The sequence below is a fragment of the Marmota monax genome, unplaced genomic scaffold (genome assembly GCF_021218885.2).
Source record: "Marmota monax isolate L192 unplaced genomic scaffold, Marmota_monax_Labrador192_F-V1.1 WCK01_AAM20220418_F8-fsc00052, whole genome shotgun sequence".
Lineage (NCBI taxonomy): Eukaryota > Metazoa > Chordata > Mammalia > Rodentia > Sciuridae > Marmota > Marmota monax.
In genome coordinates, this window is record NW_026693473.1 from 6337114 (window position 1) to 6358532 (window position 21419).

The following is a 21419-nucleotide window of genomic DNA, read 5'->3' on the forward strand; positions in this document are numbered from 1 at the left end:
GGTCACCAAGAAGTAAGTGGAGATTTGTCCCCACCAACAACTAATCAAAACAGTCCTCCAAATTCTGCAGGGGACATCAGCTCGATGTTCTTTACGTTTATTCAATTCTGAAACTGGAACTTGTTTGGAATTTGTTTCCATATAATATAGAAGATCTTAAGTAAATGGAAAAATATCTAGTGATCACTGATTGAAAGTCTCTATAACAATTCATTCCAAATGAAACTACAAGCTTATTCAATTCCTATACACTTACAGCAAGATATTTTTACAAATATAATCAAGATTATTCTAAAATTCATATGAAAAGGCAAAGGAAGCAGAGAAGTCAGAATGAGTAGGAGGAATGCTCTACCCAATAAGAATTACTAACCAGCCATCACAGTCAAGAAAGTATGGTCCTGATTGAAAGACAAGACAGATCAATAGAACAGAGCTGAGAATTCAAAAATAATCCAACACAAATGTGTTTCGTTGATTTTTGACAAAAGGTAAAAAACAATTCAATGGAGGAAAGATAGGGGGGTTTTTTTGTTTTTTTTTTTTTTTAACAAATAGTGCTGGAGCAACTGGATATCTACAAGCCAAAAAAAAAAAAAAAAAAAAAGGCTTTTGGGGCTGGGGCTGGGGCTGAGTACTAAAGCGCTTGCCTAGCACATGTGAGGCCCTGGGTTTGATCCTCAGCATCACCAAAAAATAACCAAATAAAATAAAGGCATGCTGTCCATCTACAACTATAAAAAATAAAAACTTTTGTACTAAACCTCACAATCATATTCAAAAATTAATTCAAAATGAATCATGATTTAAATGCAAAACATAAAACTATAGAATTTGTACAAGACAACACAGAGGAAATCTTTTAGAACATTAAGCAAAGTGTTGCTGGACTTGGCAACAAAACCATGCCCCATAGAAGAAAAGAAACCAGACTTCCAACAAAATTAAAAATGTTTCCATGCCAAAAGACTTTATTAAGATATAAATAATCTGTAGACTTAGAGAAAATGTTTGAAAATTATATATCTAACAAAGATTATATACAGACTACATAAAGAATTCTTTTTGAGAATGTGGTGTAATAAATAAATAGATAGATAGTTGGTATCATGTCCATCTACAATTAAAAAAAAATTAAAAACAAAACAGAACAGGGTGCCAAGAAACAGGAAGGAGAGGGATGAGAGGGGATAAAATAGAAAAGTATAAATGAAACAAAACTGGCCAAGAATTACTAACTATTGAAACTAGGCCAATTCTCTTTTTCCTATATTTAAATTTTTCTATAATGAAAGATTAATATAAAAAAAGTCATACACACACATCAGAATATTAATTCTTGGTTTCATTTTTATTTTGCCAACATGCATTTTAATTCTATAAATTTCTTATATACTTTTTTTGGGGGGGTTACTGAGGATTGAACCCAGGGGCACTTCAATCACTGAGCCACATCCCCATCCCTATTTTGTATTTTATTTAGAGACAGGGTCTCACTGAGTTTCTTAGCCCCTCACTTTTACTGAGGCTGGCTTTGAACTTGTGATCTTCCTGCCTCAGCTTCCTGAGCAACTGGGATTAAAGGCATGTGCCACTGTGCCCAGCTTCTTAAATAACTTTTTTTTTAAATATCATTATTTATTATTTATTTATTTTTATGTGGTGCTGAGGATCGAACCTAGGGCCTCACACCTGTGAGGCAAACACTCTACCACTGAGCTACAGCCCCGGCCCCTTAAATAACTTTTAAAGAAATGTTTGCCCTGTCAGATCCTGTCACAAAAATAAGAAAATATAGAAGGAATACAAATAATATTGTTTTTGCCTTTGTTTTACTTATTTTTTAAAAAGGCAGCACTACAGAAAAAATGTTTTAAATATGTAAAGAACCCCATAGATCTTCTTTCTCTGACAATACATTTCTTTGGTAATTTGAAAATATTTCATCTAAATATCAGTACTATTTTATCCAATTATATTTCACATAAAGGCTCCAAAACCTTTTTCTAAAATTAACCAAAGGGACCATATTAGAAAGATTTAATCGGTACAATAATTCACCATTACAGTAATCCTCACACAACAGAACAAATGTATATGTTCAAGATACCCTAACATGTTTTAATAATTCCAGTTGGTTTTGCATTAGAAATTTTACTTAAACTGGAGTGTACATACACTCCTATAATCTTGGCTACTTGGGATGCTGAGGTGGGAGGATCACTTGAGCCCATGAGTTGCAACATAGCAAGATCATTTTCAACGACGACAAAAATTTTGCCTAAGTTATTCTAATTAACTTTAAACTGTTTTATCTCAAAATTCTCTGGGGTCTTTTTAAATTTTTCTAACATTTTCTTAGAAAGCAGAGAGGCTAAGGCAGGAGGGTTGCAAATTGGAGGCCATTCTGTGCAACTTAGACCCTGTCTCAAACTAAAATTTAGAAAGGGGGCTAGACCCAGGTGTGTCAGTGCACGTCTGTAATCCCAGCAACTTGAAAGGCTGAGGCAGGAGGATCGGAAGTTCGAGGCCAGCCTCAGCAACTTAGCAAGATGCTAAGCAACTCAGTCAGACCCTGTCTCAAAAATAAGAAAATAAAGAAAGGATATGGATGTAGTTCAGTGATAAAGTGTGCCTAGGTTCAATCCCCAGCACCTAAATAAATAAATAGGGGCTGGAGATACGGCTCAGCGGCAGAGCAATTGTCTAGCATGTGCCAAGACCCTTAGGTTCAATCCCCAGTATTGCAAATAAAAAAGAAATACTAAAATCTTTACAGTGCCTACTAATCCCACGCTGAAGAATTCAACAAATATATGTGAATCTGAATAATTCACTAAAAAGAGCCAGGCATAATGGTGCATGCCTGCAATTCCAGCAGCCAGGGAGGCTGAGGCAGAAGAATCCCAAGTTCTAGGCCAGCTTCAGCAATTTGACCAGACCTTCAGCAACATAGCGAGAACCTGCCCCACATTTAAAAGTAAAAAGGACTAGGGACATAGCTCAATATTTAAGCACCCCTTGGTTCAATCCCCTGTACCAAAAAGAGAAAAAAATACTTCTCAGTGCAATTACTTAAAATTTTTAATTTGATTAAACTTAATGGTATATCAAGCACAAATGATACAATGACCTTTCCCTCAGTAATAAGACTACAATTAACTTTAATTAAATAATTAAAACTACACAATAATTGAAATAACAAGACTTGAGTTCTCATTATCTGAGCAAGTCACAATCTTTCTGAAATTGTTTCCTCAAAAAACAAAAAAAAATTTTAAAAAACTAAGAACAAAAAAATAAAAAATAATTTTTTTTTTTAAAAATGAAATTGTTTCCTCATCTATAAGCCAAAGGAGTTATACTTTCCACTCCAAAATCCTGTGCTCTAATGTTCTAATATACATTAGAACTTCTGACCCATGATCATTCTAACCACAATTTTAGGAAAAGATTTATAATACATACGATATAGACATCAATTATATAACTCTCATAGGTTTAAATCATTTGGAAGAATGTTATTCTCAATATTTTAGATCAGGGTTTCTCAACAAAGGCACTACGACGTTTTACACAGAATTATTTCTTTTCTGTAGAGGCTGTCACAAACACCATGGGATGTTTAGCATTTACCAATGAGAAGCAAACAGTCTCCCAGGAAGAAAACCAAAAATGTATCCAGATACTGCCAAAATCATCTCTGGTTTGAGAACCATTATATTAGATTAAAATACTCTAGAGCTTTCTGAAGATGGGAAAAATGAAGAAAGATTGTTTTATTTTGTGATATAGGAAGAAAAGCACTGGGAATGATTTTCTATCAAAACAAAAAGGTCCAACTGCATGTCAGATACTATAAAAAGACAAGGTACTCTTTTGTAGGAGGCCAACTTAATAAACCTTAACCAAATGTTGTGTGAGGCCAATGTACTAATGAGAGAAACAGCCCACAAAGCTGTGGAGTAAATTCTCAGTTACTCTATCTCTATGCTGTTGAGCATCCTCAATAAAAAATAAAGGTTTTAAATAGAGATTAATAAAGTTGACATAATTCCTCTTCTACCTAGCATTTTTCAAGGAGGCTAAACAGTCAAGTCACTTGCTATTCTCTAATTAATGTGATTATCCACGTGAAAAACATCCACCCACAGTTAAATACCATAGCGGCTGGGGTTGTGGCTCAGTGGTACAGCACTTGCCTAGCATATGTGAGGCATTGGGTTCAATTTTCAGCACCACATATAAATAAATGAATAAAATAAAGGTCCATCAACATCTAAAAAAAAAATTTGAATACCATAAGCATCTATTTTAATCAAACATAAATATGGTACAAATCCCATTTAAAGTAACACTGAGGAATATTCTCAAGTCCTTTATGCTTGTAAAGAAAGGGCCAACAGGGCTGGGGTTGTGGCTCAGTGGTGGAGCGCTGGCCTCACACATGTGAAGCCCTAGGCTGGATCCTCAGCTCCACATAAAAATAAATAAATGAAATAAAGGTATTGTGTCCATCTACAACTAAAAAAAAAAAGTTACGAAAAAAGAAAGGACAACAATCCAGCACAGAGAATTACAGTTAAACTTAAGTACTTAAACAAAATTGAAGGTTCCCAAGTTCACTTTTTAGCTTATTTAAATACACACTATAAAACCAATTTGGTCATATTTTCCTCCAAACAGGCAAATACCCAGTTTCATTAGTCTATTCTTGGATAGGTCACCAGACTGGGAATAAGAGACCCAGAGTCTATTCCCAGCTGCAAAACAGACTGGTAATCTCAAGCAAATTATTCACTCAGGTTAAGGTTCTACACCCATATCATGCTGACAATACTGAAAATCTGCCCACAGAGAAACCCAGGACTACCTCCTACACCCAAAGGACAACTGCAAAAATATTTTTAGATTTATTAAATCAAAAAATCTGAATAGGATTTTATTTATAGCAATATTTAACATACTTGAAATTTCAAAATTCTGTGGTGCCTTTACAATTTTCCTCATAAAATTAATAAGAGAGCTTTTCTTTCAAATCACACCATACTTGTTTTGCAAAATTCTATATGTGAACAGAAAAAGTCATAATTATTATGTAAGACAAAAAGCCTCCTTTAAATTCCAGCTATGGAGTGGAGAAGAGCTTCAACTTTGTATTTCCTAACTTTAGCTTTTCGTCTACTATGTAAGTATTTCTTTCTCGGCACTGTGAAAGTGCTTGACAAAGTCTGGAGAGCAAAATTTGCAACGGCCTTAGTTCCTACCACCAGACTTAGAGGTTTTACTAGCTCAGCCAATATAAGGACAGAAGAATACATTTTTTGCTCTTGATTCCAAGTAGAAAACTACTTGTCTAGTAGACCAAGTTACCAGCCTGATCTTTTCACAGACCCTAAAACTGTACACACAACTCAGTCCAACAGAAGATTTGCAAGAACAGAGTTGGTGGGGAGAGGAAGGAGTCCATTAGCCTTCGGCAGCCCAGCTACCAGGCAGACACTTGTTAGCCATTGAGGAGCACTCACAAAGTTCCCCATCTCACGGCGGGCTGCAAGGCCGACCCGGAAGACTCAGTGTCCAGCGGCCGCGGGGCCCCACCGTCAGCCAAGGCCCAGGCACGCCAGCAGCCGCGCAGAAAAGCGAAAAGCGCCGGCCTCTCAGCGCCAACCTCTCAGCACTCCGCCACCGCCTCCCGGCACAGGCGCACGCCTGCGCGCACACACACTCCCAAACACAACAAAAGGAAGCCGTGGGAGCCGCGTGCGGAGGTCTGTTTGAACACTCAGCAAAAGACCCTCCCCTGACCCAGGCTGCCCGGACCAAGGGCCTGCTCACTTAATGGAGCGCCCCCGAGGAACCCCAAGCGCGCGCGGGTCCCAGCGGCCCAGTAGCGCCACTGGGCCTGGCTCGGCTGGGCTCGGCTCCACCCGGCTCCGCTCGGCTGAGCTCGGGCCCACAGCCGCAGAGCTCTGTGCTGCAGCTCCGCCCGCAGCCCAGCGGAGCGCCAGGGAAGTCCAGCCTAAGCATCTGATCCAATCCGGCCAGCTCCAAAAGCCCACCGAACCGGAATTCCTACTTCCTGGGTTTTTTAATAAAGACGCTTAATGATCCTAGGTAAAAATCCGCACCCCTACAAACCATGGCCCCTTTCCTTACAAAACCAGTCATCAAAAGTACTATCCAACACAACATCCCAGAACACAGCCCTGTAGTAACATAGGCTTACAATAAAAAAATCTTTCAGTAATGTCTTCCATAATCCTTCCTCTTACGCTTCCTTCTCCATATCTTAATTTTTCATCCTAGTTATCCGTGACCTGTTTTTAACCTAAAAGCTGTATTTTTCCCTAAAGAATTTTTCCCTGAAACATCGTTCCATTTTACTCTTTAGAAATTTACTTTTCTAATACTAACAAGCTTCATAAATTTCTTCCACAACTTGGCTATTCAAAAGTCTCTTAAATAAAACTTTTATTTTTATCAGCTCCTACCAAATCAATTCATACATAACTTCCAAACTGCATTTTTCTCATCTGTTCCTTCATTCCTTCAAAGCAAACACTTTACAACTTAACACACAAATTTGCCCCAAGATGCCCTCAAATTTAGTGAAACTATTCCAGAGCGGCCGCTAGTCACTGAAAAATCCATTTCCTAAGCACATCCCAATAACTTGACTAAAATCTTTCCAAATACTTTCTAACAATTCATTTGAATCACTCATAACTTAAAGACTACCAGGCCCATTTCCCTAAATACTAATTATATAACCTAATCGAATGAACAAATTCTTATTATGGGTATCTACACATACAAGTGCATACATTTTGACAAACACACATATTACAAGGACTCTGCACAACACCAAGTGTGTATTTCATTCTAATGCCTTGTATATTGGCTCTTCTCAAATTGGCAAGGAAAACATCCAACCTAGATGCTCAAGCATCCAAACCCTATCTTATGAAGTCAATTATCTATGTCAAACTTAAATAGTTATTATTTAAAACAACTCTCCATTTCTAAAATAACCCCTCCCAAGACCTTAAGATATCCATCACTATCCTAACCCACACAATCCACCCAAATACTCAGAACACACCCAACTCCACAAGGCTCAAGTATGGCTGAGGCAGGTCCTGGAAATAATTCTAGATCACTTCAGGCAAGGTTGTTGTATGTTAAGCCAAGTTTTGAGTTGAGAGCTAGGGATGTAACTCAGTTGTAAAAAGTGCTTGCCTAGCACATGCTAGGCTGGGTTGCATTCTCAGCACCCAAAAAAAAAAAAAAAAAATCTTGAGATGTAACATCCTCAGGCTTTCTTAGACCTTCAAACTCGAAGTCTTCCTTATTAAATTTGATGAGTGACCAGATGAAGAAGTTAAGGGAAAAAAAAAATAATAATGAATGCCAGCAGTCAGGATGCTGGAACTAAAGCTACACTAGGATGAAACACCAATACTCTGTGCCTTGTCATATTTTTCTCATTGCCACTTCATGTTTTTCCCTTACATATGTTCTCTCTCTGAAACATGAATATCAAAAGCTCTGACCTGAACAGGGAAGATCAGGAAAAGCATTCTTTACTCAAAGGATGAAAGAGTTAATCACGTGAGGAATATAAAATGTAAATCATATTTGGAGCATATAGCATTGATCACTTAATGGTTTAAAAATGTCAGTTGTTTTTGAACAACTAATAATAAAAAAAATTTTTTTTTTTTAAATGTCAGTTGCACCACGCATAGTGGTGCATGCCTGTAATTCCAGTTTAGGAAGCTGAGGCAAGAAGATTAGCAATTCAGGAGGATTTTTAAATTCAAGGCCAGTCTGTGCAATTAGCAAGACTGTCTCAGAATAAAATAGAAAAAAAAGCTGAGGATATAATTCAATGATAGAATACCCCTGGGTTCAATCCTCAGTACTATAAACAAATAAATAAATAAATGTATGCCAGTTGCTGGGACCACACTAAGGCACATTTAGTCACCTACTTGAGAGTCAAGTCTTTGGTAATACAAGGGAAAAGGCGACAGAAGGCAAAAGACTGACAAAAATGAACACTACTACACAAATGGACAAATTACAGTTCAGAAGCAGAGACATAAACCAAAAAATAAGAGGCCTGGTCTAAGTTTCAAATATCATCAATGAAGGTAAGTATATGGAAGATGACAAAGGATTCAACCCCTAAGATTAGAATGCTCAAGATTTAAAATAATAAAAAGTCCAGACACAGTGACACATGTCTGCAATCCCAGCTACTCGGGAGGCTAAGGAAAGAGAATCACAAGTTTGAGGGCAGCCTGGCCAAATTAGCAAGATCCTATCTTAAAATGTACAAAGAGCTGGGAACGCAGATCAGTAAGACTTCCCTGAGTTCAATCCCCATTGCTGAAAAAAGAAATACATACACTGGGGCTGGGATTGTGGCTTAGAGGTAGAGCGCTCACCTAGCACTCATGAGGCACTGAGTTCGATCCTCAGCACCACGTAAAAATAAAGATATGGATCCACCTATAACTAAAAAAAGTAAATATTAAAAAAATGCACACACTGAATTTATATCAACATATTACAAATGAGTAGTTATGCTTCTGCAAAATATCATCTATGCTCTAAATAAAAGAATTGACAGAAATGATGATGAATATAACAAACAAATCCATCTATTTCCCTCAATCCCTGGGCCACAAAACAACTTGGATTTTTATCATCTCTTAGGTGGATTGTTGTGACCATTTCCTTTCGTCTCAAGCTTGATTTTTTTCTGGAAAACCTGTTCCTTTCATGTCTTAGCTCTATCACTCTCCTATTCCTTCAGCTTGATAAAAAGTCTTACTGCTTTGGGCTCCTCAAGGTCATTCCCACTGTTACTCTATCACTAAAAAATTGGTTTGCAGTCCATCTTATTCACTTAAACTATTAACATCTATCAAACTTCAGAGTACTCTTTTCCCCAATAATTTCAATCCCATTCTGTCCCATATTCAGTCATTATTCTCAATGACCTCAACAATGAGGATAAAAAAACTTTCTACACTCTGGCCTTCCTCAGCTCCTAAAACCAGCATCTGCACTTCAGCTAGCCACATGTACATACTGAAAAACAGGCCACCAATTGAGACCCCCGTTCTTTTTAAACACAACCACATATATTCTACTTACACACATACTCTTTACCATCATTTAGCTCACTTGTTTCCTACATAATTTAAAACTGTCCCTCAGCCATTTCAGTACTGTCCTCTACAGAATATCATGACCTTCCATTATACTCACTATGCATCTCCCCAGAGACAGACTATCCTCATCATCTGTCTTCTCCACACCCACACACTGGGTCTTAAACACCTCCAGAAAGCCATGAAATCTCCCACAACAGATTAATTCTAAATACAACTCTCCATTTCCTTAACTAATCTAAATCAATTTCATATTTAAATCCTTAATCCTATCAAATAATCAATTCCTTCCACAAAATTCCCTTAAATCACACCTTCTCCACCTGTAATCCTCTTTACAACTTTTAAAATGCTCTATCTTCATCCATCTGTTACTTCTTGCCTCCAGTTTTAGAAAAGTTGTTCTTCCTTTCCAAACTAAACTTGTTAATACAATTCCTACATTCATTGCTTTCTATTCTTCCAATCCACTCTACCAGTAAGCCTCCATCTTGGTCTCTGAATTGCTCTCTTGAAGACCACAAAGGGAAAAAGAAAGAGAAGTAGAAAAAATTCTATGTAACATATCCTATGAGCCACTATCTAAGTCTTTATCCTCTGACAATGAGACGTGGACTACCACCTTGGTTTGTATAGGCACATGATTCTACTCTGTACACACTCTTGCAAATGATTCTTAGTGTATCATTACACTCTGATCTCTCTGCTTTCTGCTTCTGTCTCAAAAGACTACTGTTTCTCTTCTTAAGTTTAAATTGTGGGCACTTTCACAAGTTTTGTTCTGGAACTTTCTCTATTTCCCTCCACTTCGGGGTCTCATTCCTCACCAATGCATCTACATTTTTGTTCTCCATATGGATATCTTCCCCTAGGCCCCCTAAACGAGCTTTAAACCATCACCCTCTGCTACAATCTACATATATTCCTGAGGAATTTAATATATGACTTCTTTTTAGCTAGATTCAACTACTTGTTCCAATTAACACTTTAATTATCAGTCCAAATAATTTCATAACCATCACTGCCCTACCAAATCCAGAATTAGTAGCTTCAATTATCACTCTCTGTACATATTCCCAAATCTCTACTGAACCTCTTTCCTCAGTTTCAATCCAGTATTTTTAACTCTAGCTAGATAACTCCCCCATGGATATTTCCATTGGTACCTTACACACTGATCAACGTGTCTTAAAATACCAAAATAGTTCTAACTAATCAAATTAATTTCTGTTAATGGCATCAAAATTCTCAGTCACCCAGGTTACAAGCCCTAGAGCTTCCACTTTCTTTTTCTCTACTGTTTCTCAAAAGTCCCTTTCAATTCGCTTTTTATTAAATTATTTATTTATTCTAATTTGTTATACATGATAGCAGAATATAATTCATTTCATATTACACATTTAGAGCACAATTTTTTAAGCCACACACACAAAGTATTTTCACACCATTCATATCTTTATACATGTACTTAGGGTAATGATGTCTAACTCATTCCACCATCATTCCTCAATTTTTATAAATATTTTAAATATTTTTAGTTGTAGATGGACACAATACTTTTATTTTATTTATTTTTATGTGGTGAATAGGTAGGCTCAAACCCAGTGCCTCACACATACCAGGCAAGCGCTCTACCACTGAGCCTCAACCCCAACCCCCCCAATTCTTTCTTTGAGGTATTTTGAAGTATTTGTTTTGTTTGGTTTGGTTTTTTCCTAGTAGTAGGTATTCAAACCATCACTGACCTACATCCCCAGTCCTTTTATTTTTTATCTTGAGATGGGGGTCTCACTAGATTACACAGGCTGGCCTCCAACTAGTGATCCTCCCGCCTAAGTCTCCCAGGTTGCTGGCATTACAGACATGTGCCACCACACCTAGCTCTTTCAGGTATCTCATATCTATCTATCCCTTTCCTTTTATTTCCATTACCATCATTCCCAACTGGGATCCTCAATATTTCACACTCTTGCTGTAGCCTTCTTGTCTCCCAGTTACCATGCTCTCCTCATTACAAAAAAGAAAATGTCACCAGATAGCATTCTTAAGCTCCCTCATTTCCCCACTCAAGTCATCAATAGTTTCCCAATACCACCTGAGTCAAGTTAAAACTCTTTAGACATCCCCAAAATGGAAACTACTCAACTGTCCAACAGTTATGGAATGGATAATTACATTGTGGTACATTCACATAATGGAATCTCAAGAAGTAATGAAAAAGAATGAACTATAACTATATGCAACATGATCAACCTCACAGAATAATGTCAAGCAAAAGAAACTGACACAGAAAAGTATGATTCCACTTATATGAAGTTCAAAAGCACAGCATTACTCTATTATGATTCAGAAATCACAATAGTTACTGTGGGTTATAGGAAACAACTTGGAGGAGATACATAAGGTAGCCTTCTGAGATATATTCTCTCTATTATATATTCTCTATTTATTCTCTGTATTAAGCTGGGTAGTGGGTATATAAATGTACACCTAACAAAAACTCATTTACCTGTACCCTTAGTATGTGTCATATCTCAATAAATAAATTTTAAAAACCAATTAAGCCCGGATTTTGAGGCCTTCCATCTACTTCCCAGCTTGATTTCCCTCCATTCTTCAAAATGAACCCTAAAGTATAACTAATTTAAACTGTCAACCCCTAAACACACCCAGAATCTTTGTGTCACTCATATCTCTTCTTAGAATGCCAACTCTCACCATCTTGTCTACTACAATTCTATTTACCCTGCAAGGTCTAAGCTACACCCCAGTTTCTCCACAAACCCAAATCTGATCAAAGTTGCTATATTTATGTCATTACCCCCATTTTGTCCCCAGATAACTCCCTGAAGAACATGGACTATGTCATATAAAAATATGTATTCTGCACATTGCCTACCATGAAAACTTGAACACAGCAAGGGTACAAAAATATTCCATATAAGTACATCCTGGCAGTCCACTGAAAACACCCTAGAATCTAACCCCTCCGTCTTATATCCATACATCACTGTCTCAACTCTCAATTCTTTACAATTCCCATATTTAATCATTCAACAAATAATTAAGCACCTATTACATAAAAGAAACTATACTATCTAATCTACTGTACTCCAATAAACTACCCTAAAATGCAATTCAATTTCAGCTATTGCCATTTGAATTTTTCCACAAGTATAAATTTACAGTCATTTTTCCAGTCCTCCAGTCCTACCTCCAATCCCATCCCATCCCCTCATTTCTAATCCTACTGTTAATTCAAGCCCTTCTTAATTTCTCTAGTAACCTAATTGGTCTTCTTATCTCCAAACTTACTTTACTACCATAGTGGCCCCAATTCTTTATGGTATAGCTATAGTGAGATTATGTTTTCTGGGGCTAGGGGTATAGTTCAGTGCTATAATCTAGCATATTACCTGCCTAGCATATACAAAGCCCTGGGTTCAATATATACTACTTGGCTCAATTCTCTACTTAAAAATGCTCAATAGCCATACATTAATGATACATGTTAACATACTTTAATCCTTTGTTAACATACTTTAATCCTCAAATCCTCACAACAACCCCTCACAGGAAGGTATAATGATTACCAATTTCCTGATGATAAAACTGAGAATCAGAAAGGAAGTAATTCTCTACAATCATAGACTGTGTAAATAGAAGGTCTAAGACTCAAACCCAGCTTCTGTTTGCTTACTAAGCACAACACCATGTCATATCAAATACAAACTACTTGGTTTAGCTTTCAAGGTCATCCATTTTCTACCCAACACCAACTGACTCTTTTTACTTTCTATCATACTGTGTCCTATTCATGAATTCTATGTTCCAAATTACAGGTTGTGATGAATTGTTCAGTTGATCATGAAATCAGTTTAATAGGTAATGCCAACCCCACCCTGCAGCAAGCTCTGTTTTCCTTTTTTAAAAAAAATAATAATAAATATCATCCAGCTGGGCACAGTGGCACAGGCCTGTCATCCCCCACAAGACCCTGTCTCTAAATAAGATACAAAAATGGGCTGGGGATATGGCTCAGTGGTTAAGCAACCCTGGGTTCAATCCCAGTACCAAAAAAAAAAAAAAAGAATAAATATCATCCAAGCACATCCAATCATCCAATATGGTAAGGATAGTTATTCTATTAAGGATAGTATTAAGAACAGTTTATTATATGAAATTTCTGGGATTTTTAAATATTTGTATTAGTTGTTGATGAAATTTTTTATTTTGTCTGTTTATTTGTATGTGGTGCTGAGAATTGAACCCAGTGCCTCACATATGCTAGGCAAGCACTTTACCACTGAGCCACAATCCCAGCTCCTGAAATTTCTGTTTTATACATACACACAAACATGTATTTTTTTAAGTGAAGATGTGGCTTGTTTTTCTTACTGTGGATCATAGTTTAAAAAAAAAAAAAAACTTAACCATTTCTCTTTAGATCCTAGGCTTTTAATACCCAAGGTTTTATTTATGCTAATAATCCCTAAGGTTGTAATGCTCTCTTTTAATAACCTTTACCAGTCAGATCTACCTATCCCTTCAAAGTCTAGCTAAAAATCCAATTCTATGCCATTAAAATGCAGTCCCAGGTTCCTCACCTAGTCAAATGCATTTTCTACCCTTTAACTTAAACATTGGGAGGATGAGAATGTAGCTCAATAATAGAGCCTAGTGTATTCAAGGACCTGAGTTTGATCCCCAGCACCCACCCACCCCGCAAAAAAAAAAAACAGCTTTAGTAATATTTGGCATTACCAATTTCCTGATGATAAAACTGAGAATCAGTGTATTCTTATGATACACTTGTGATGATTGTATAAAAATTTATGCAAAATGCTTTTTCATATGACCAACATGTTTCATGTGTTAAGAAAACTCATCCCAATATATAATATATACTATCTGATAAAGAAAACTCATCCCCTTATTTTCTGAAATTCTTAATTATAAATCACATAATTTCTATAATATTCCAAATTTCTATTTATTCATATCCTTCAAACAGCCTTACCATCTTCCTCCTCAAAATAGCCCTTTCAAATAATCCTCTTTACCCTCCATATTCTCAAGCTTTCCTTGAAACATACCCGTCTTTACTGATGATTGAACCTCAGGGCCCTAAGAATACCAGGCAAGCACTCTACCACTAAGCTAAACCACCAGTCTCCTTTTTCTCCCCCATTCTGAGACAGAGTCTTGCTAAGTGGCCTTGAACTTATGATGCTCCTGCCTCAGCCTCCCAAGTAGCTGGGATAACCAGCATGCACCACCACACCTGGTAATCTTTTTTTTTTTTTTTTTTGAGTATGCTTCTAATTATAACAATCCTATACATTCTTTAGACAGATTTTGCCTTCTGCAATTTTTTTCTTCAACTAGACCTTCTCAAATTATTTTAATGCATTTCCAACGCATATTTTTATGAGCCCCATTAAATCCTGCGAAGGAAATGTCAAGTTATGAATAAATGAAACGGATACAGCAAACATACGGATAATGCAGATCTTCTAAATTATCTCACATACCTTCTCATTCACTCACTTATTCAAAAAATCATGTGTCCACTGGATACATGCCCTCAGTTCAGTCTGTTCTATTCCGTAATTCAGAAAGCAGCTTTGAGAAAAGTGTGCAGGAAAATGCCAGGATAACAGGGCCAAGTTGACTCATGCTTTTCACTCACAGAGACTAAGTAATTTACAGGGTACAGTCACAGAATAGGACAAACTAAAAGTTACACTGGACATAGATGGAAACAGACCCCATAGTTATTGCAGGGGGCTCAACATCTACCCAACAATCCCGAATTTGAAAAGAAACAAACCAGAAGGAGTAACTAAAGTGAAACAGGCATAAAGTACTCAGACAAAAATAGATCTAGACTCTAGGTTCATTCTAGGGCTGCAAGAGAAATTTGGAGCCATTTAGTTCCCCTCTGAGATCCCTATGGAATTCTTTCAAGTATATAGCTAAAGTTTGGTTCACTTAAATTCTTTCCCCAAACCTTAGCAAATATTCATGTCTCCATTCTCTGAACTCCTACAGCACTTAGTGTCTGTAAAACTCATTTGTGAACTTAAATCATGAAGTATCTTGCTTAAGGTAATGAAATTGTTAATGAATGCACCTAGAACTTATTTATATAGTTCAAATTATCATGGTCCTCTTTAAAATAAGATACCTTGGGAGTCTATCATTTATTCATTTATTTACTCCATCCACCCAACCATCGGATACACTCAACATTTATCTAGTGCCTAACTAATATGAAGTCATCACCACTGCTCAAAATATTTCCAGCTTCCTCTTAGGGAGTATTTTCTAAAAATCAGTTTCTTAGTCAACCAAGAAATCGTTCCTTTTTTTTTTTTTTTTTTAAACTAACTGAATTTAAAGTAAAACTTCTCTTCACTTACTCTATTTGATACTGACTGATCTTCAGCATTTCTTAAAAAATTCAATTTTTTTTTTTTTTTTTTTTTTGAGACAAGGTCTCACTAGGCCTTAAACTTTCAATTCTCCTGCCTCAGCCTCCACAGTAGCTGGGATTACAGGTGTGCACCACCATACCCAGCTAAAAATAAAATCTTTTAAAGTAAAAAAAAATCATCAACAATGACACTATTCAGAATAACAGTATAATTTGTATTATTTATAAATGTGCCATCTTGGAGGAATTATAAATTCTTGAAGAATAGGGACAATGTTTTACTCACCTTTATTAGTCCCCTTCTCCAATAAGTACTCAATAAATAGTTAAATTGTATAAATTAGCACTAGAGGCTCAAAGATTATTTAAAAAAAAATTCTGAACACTACTATTGAAAATGATTATCAAAATACAAAAATCTCACCTGGAGATATATTTTTTTTAATTTTTCTAAAATCATACACTGTTAGTAAATTACTTTACAACTGCTTTTTTCTCTTAAAATAATGTAAATATTATAAATTCCTTGAGTGAAAAAGAAATAAATCTAACTTTTTTTTTCAATACTGGGGACCAAACCCAGGGACACACATGCTAAGCTAGTGTTGTACCACTGAGCTGCACCCCCAACCATTTCACCCCTTTGGAGCCAGGGTCTCACTAAATTACCAAGTTTGGCCTTGAACTTGCAAGCCTCCTGCCTCAAGTAGTTAGGATTATAGGAGTACACCACCGCACCCAGCATCTAATTTTTTTTATTATCCTAAAAATGAATTAAATTAGGCTGATTCTTAAAAAGCTAGAGATAAAGCCCCAATTAAATCAGTGCCCACTCCAGACCAGATTTACCTCAGATTAAATAAGCCTTATGTTAGAAAAGACTTTTTGATTCTATCCATTTGATGTACTTGCAGGATTATTACAGTTTGATTCTATTCCATTCTGTCTTTTCCCCTTAAGCTAGCAACCCTCCAATCAAATACCCCTCTGTCCTCACTCTCTCAAACACACACACACTTTTGTCCACAATATTCCCATAGTACTCAGTAATTTCATACAGTCCAACTATTATCAGTAACAGTGAACACTACTTTCTAGCAGTCATTCAACAGGTTATTTATTAAACACTTAAGAATCAAGCTGTAGAGTTCCCCCAGAGATTAGTCTCAGCTCTAGAGCAGGTTACTTGCAAAACAAAGAGGATAATTCCCATAAGCAAATACAAAATTTAACAGTAAAAATCTACATAGGAATGCCATTTTTATTAAGAATAAGAACACAAGGCAAAGTGGCTCCCACCAGTAATTCCCAATGCATCTGTAATCCCAGGGACTCCAGAGGCCGAGGCAGGAAGATAACAAATTCAAGGTCAGCCAAAGCAACTTAGTGAGACTCAGTCACAAAATAAATAGAAAAAAGCTGGGGGATGTAGCTTGGTGGTTAAATAAATAATAAGGAATCCTTTCAAAAGGTGCAGTTACTTAAACAAGACTTCCTAAAAGAAGTGGAGCATTATCTTTCTGTTTTCCCTATATCCATCTCACTGGCCTGGACCTCATATACAAATTTTCAAAAACACTAATACTTTATGACTCTACAAGCAGCAGAGTTTTTCCACTACAATCCCACTGCATTAGTGGCTGAAATATGCTCATTTCTTTAACTACCAGTTTCACCATCATAAAGTAAATCTCCTGCACATCAATTATATCAAAATGCCCAGCATCCTCCCAAATTATTACTTCCAGAATCCCTATCCCTCATTTTTTGCCCTTATCACATTTCTCTAGTCCTCTCTCCTTACACACACACCCCAAACACACACACATAAACACACTCTCTCCACACCAATCCATTCCTTCCTAAAAGCAGGAATCAATCAGGGTGCAATAGTGCACATCTGTAATCCCAGTTACTTGAGATTGAGGCAGATCCAAAGTCTGAGGCAAGTCTGGGCAACTTAGCAAGATTCTGTTGCAAAATAAAATTTTAAAAGTACAGGAGATGTAGCTCAGTGGTAGGCCATTCACCTCATATACACGAGGCCCTAGGTTCAAGCCCCAGCACAAGAAAAAAGAGAGAGAGGCAGGGAGGGAGAGAGAAAAAAAAAAGAAAAAGAAAAAGGAAGAATTGCCATACAAATCATGCCCTGTAATTCATGCCTATAATCCCAGCAATTCAGAAGGCTGAAGAAAAAGGATCTCAGGTTTGAGGCTAAACTCAGCAATTTAGCAAGATTCTCAACAACTTAGTGAAACCCGGTTTTGAAAAATAAAAAATAAAAAAGAGCTGGGGATGTAACTCAGTAGTAAAGCAACCCTGGGTTCAGTCCCCAGAACAACCACCACAAAAAAAAAAAAAAAAAAGCCATAGAAGCCTAGGAAGAACATTCAGTGGTCATTTCAATAATCTTCCAGACTTCATGCACTGAAATTCTCCAGAAGACTATCAAAGAATACTGCAACCTGGTAACTAATTCCAAGATGAATAATTTTCACTGTCAAGCAACTCCTCCTCACCCCTAACCAGTATATCTAATGCTTCAAAGATACTCTTTTCTCCAAGGCAGTTTTCCTTAAAGGTCCATCCAAATTTCCCTTTATTATCTCACCCAGTATTTTCAGCCTAATTCTAAATGCTTCTCTCAACTTCATGTCCTGCTAGTCTAAATCCTAATCTAACACAATGGGAAGTGAAGACATACAGCCTTAAATTGTTGGACTCTAAAATGAAGCTTAAGCATATTATTTAAAGATATAAGACATCAAATAAAAGAACTAAAATAACAACTATAAAGATGAAAAAGGAGAAGGAAAAGGGAGATAATATCAATAACAAATCCTTTTCATTCATTGCCAGACTCAGTGGTGTACACTTATAATCCCAGCTACTCTGGAGACTAAGGTAGGATGATCACAAGTTCCAAGGTCAGCCTGGACAACTTAGCAAGACCCCAAAGAGCTGGGTATATAGCTCAGTGGTACAGCTTCATTTCCCAGTACTCACCTCCCCCCACACACCGGGGGAAAAAAATCCTTTCATTCATTGAAGCATGACTCCTTGATAATGTCATTTTGATAAATCAAAAAAAATGGTATATGCCCATTACACAGAGACCTGGAGAAAAGTATGAAAAGAACTTAAAACTTAGGCTTGGAAGTAGTAGCCTCTGGAAAACAGAACTACAATGGACAGGCAAGACTGGGCTATTGCTTTTCATTCTAAGTCCCCTAAGAACAATTTTTATGAGACATTATTTCATAATGTAAGACAAAAAACCTAACATACTATATTTAAGTGCATCATAATTACAATTAAAAATATAATACACAGTATAAGAAGGGAAGAAAAACTGATCCTCTCATAGTACAGTAAAAATAGTTACCTCATACTATGTAACACAAGGAAGTCCTTTTAAAAGGTGAGTAATTCCAAATAAACTGAAACGTTTCCTAATATTTAAAATAATGATCCTGGATTTTTCTATAAGAAAATTTGTAATGAAAGTCTCTCTCCAATCTAATCCTAAATTAGCTTAATTCCTTAAAAATTTTTGCTAAAGGAATGCATGACTGATTTTTCCCTTTCCATCTTCCCCATTAATCTCCTGACTTAGACTTACATTAAAAAAATAAATAAAAATAAATTCACAGGTAACATGCTTACTATCCTCTTTTCAACATAATGTGCATATAATTTCTCTCAAAACAAAAGGTGAATAATATTCAGGTAAACTTTAAGAGCATGGTTCTTGCCCAGAGTTCCCTCTTGGAAACCAGGTCTAGTGTGGGCTCAGCAAATCCAACAGAGAGAGCCTGATTCATTTCCTGACATAGAGATTCTAATTGTCCCTCCAGCCTGGCTCTAGAAGTATCCAGTCTCTTCAGGTTCCTTTAGCCCTCATGATAACAGAGATCTGAACTAACAACCTAAGACCAAAACATATATTCTAGATCCTCTAGTCTGCATGCCCACATTTTGCTGGCAGATTTGTTTTCTTCAATACCACCATGCCTTAGTGAGAGTACAACAGGAACTATGTGTGAATGGCAAAAGATCTCCCACCATCCCCAGAGGTATGAGATACCAATCCAGTATACCAGACACATTTGAGCAACAAATGGAACTTCCAAAGGGCCACTATAAACGGACTCCCCGCACCATCAATTATAATCTTATGTACTGCAATCCAGGCTGAATAATAAGGCACAAGCTCCACTGGACCAAATAAAGCTGGGCAGTGAAGAAGAAAACCGCCAAGTCAAGTAATTTCTATTACAGCATTTGCTAGGATAGTGTTCATCCAGTCTCTGATGTGACAATACTTCAAATTCGCTAAAAATGTAAACTCCATGCCTCAAGAATTCCCATAGGCCAGGCTCTTTCTCAAGGTCCGTTTCAGAGGTTTTCATATTCACTGGTGCAGGACCAAAATGTCTCAGACCGAACTATAATTCTCAGTGACCCCAACCACAGCCAGGAACCACACTTACCAGATGTCATCTACTGAAGAGCCCAAACAGGTCCGGAACTAGGCCATCCTGGACCATCTGAAATAACTCTTTAGTCCTTGGGCCAGCATTTATTAATTATGCCACGTCTATTTTATTATGCATTCCCTGCATCTTTTCTAACATTTAGCACTCCTTCTTGCTTCAAACGCTCTCCTTTCTATTCGCGGAAACTCCTATATTCCTTCTTTCCTTGCCTTGGAAACGCTTCAGTTCTTTCCATAATGAAATACCTAAGGTATCTGCACAATGAACACCCCCCAGTATCCTCAAGACTCCTCCACAGCCACCCCCTGCATTCCTCCACCTATCCGGCATCTTCCCTCCGGCCTCTCTCCCCCCTTTCACACTCCCACTATGTTTCTCGCAAGCATTCCCTTTTCTCCAACCCCTGCCCTTCCCTTCTACCAAAGAGCACACTCGGGCACCACCAGTGACTTGAGGCCTGCGGTACATAAAGCACTGCACCAGGCACGGTGGACAGAGACCTGGTGTCTCCCCGGCCTCTTACACCCTCGCCCAGCACCCTTGTGGCCTCCGCACGCGAGCATCCCACCTCTCTCTCTACCTCTGACACCCCCCTCACGCCTCGGAGGCCGCCTTCTCTCCTCTGCCACCCCCGTCATTATCCGTTCTCAACCCCCCAACCCACCATCCGCGCCCTGCTTCCTCCCGTCCTCCAGCCAGCCCCTCCGTTCCCTGCGGCCTCGGCGGGTCGGTCCCCGGGCCGACCCCCGCCCCGCCATGGCTCGCTCCCCCCAGGGTCAGGCCGTTACCGCCGCGCGCTCCCCCCGCGCGCCGCCCCCTCCCCCTCCCCCGCCCTCCCCCGGGCCCGGGCCTGCCAGGCCGAGCGCTTTACCGCGGGCGGGCGCCGAGTCGCGCGGTCACCGACTGCAGGCGGTGGCAGCTTCAACCTTCCTTGGGGCCGTGAGAGGAGGGGAAAGGGGGAGGGGGGAGAACTTTTACTGTGGCAGCTTCGGCAACAGCTCCCACCCCTGCGCCTTTCTCCTCTTCCTCCCCCTCCTCCTCCTCCTCTTCCTCCTTCTCTTCCTCCTCCCAGAGCAGTAGAGAGGCAGACATGCCGCGGCTAGAGCGCCGCCGCGGTCGCCGCCACTGCCGCCGCGGTGCATTGTGGGAAGCCCCGTACTTGGGGAGCGCTGTGCGGCTCCCGCCCTCGCCTGGCGCAGAGACCTGCTGGAAGACCCAGCGTGGCTTGGATTCCGGCGCCTGCGTGTCACCGGCTCTGCGTGGCCGGAGAACCTGGCCCCGAACCTCAGGTCC

The 21419-nt window shown here is 38.3% G+C and overlaps 1 protein-coding gene across 7 annotated transcripts in view; it reads right to left on the reverse strand.

Annotated features, from left to right (window-relative positions):
• Positions 1–21196, reverse strand: part of Znf148 (zinc finger protein 148) — a 145105-nt gene extending 123909 nt beyond the window's left edge. For 3 of the 7 annotated variants that reach the window (XM_046457898.2, XM_046457897.2, XM_058583528.1), the window contains exon 1: positions 20998–21194. The gene's annotated coding sequence lies outside the window, so the exon portion shown is untranslated. Of the gene's footprint in view, positions 1–20997 lie in introns of all 7 variants that reach the window. The other 4 variants (XM_046457896.2, XM_046457893.2, XM_058583527.1 and 1 more) reach the window with 2 other exon arrangements.
• Positions 21197–21419: the final 223 nt, after the last annotated feature.